The sequence below is a fragment of the Penaeus monodon genome, chromosome 34 (assembly GCF_015228065.2).
Source record: "Penaeus monodon isolate SGIC_2016 chromosome 34, NSTDA_Pmon_1, whole genome shotgun sequence".
NCBI lineage: Eukaryota > Metazoa > Arthropoda > Malacostraca > Decapoda > Penaeidae > Penaeus > Penaeus monodon.
The window spans coordinates 31282866-31283183 of record NC_051419.1 but is presented as its reverse complement, the minus strand read 5'-3'; positions in this window follow the sequence as shown (position 1 = coordinate 31283183).

The window sequence follows — 318 nt, the reverse complement described above, 5'->3', positions numbered from 1 at the left end:
CCTACTGGTACAAAACCATATATAAAAAGGAAAAAAATAACAGGGAAACATACTGACAAGAGAAAATGCTACTCCAAACTGAAAAGTCGAATACTGCATCACTTTTATCACAACTTTTTCAATAGCCAGGACTCCTTTATGCAAGGCAAATACCCAAAGTCAGCTCAAGTGAAGAATTCTTTCGTTCAGATTTGAATCGAAGATCAGTACAGCCTTTATGAAATATCCTGGGTATCATACTCACTAATACAAACAGGTTTACTCCAGCAATCTATATGGAACAAACGCAGTTCCTGATCCTCTCAGTTGCAAGTTTCT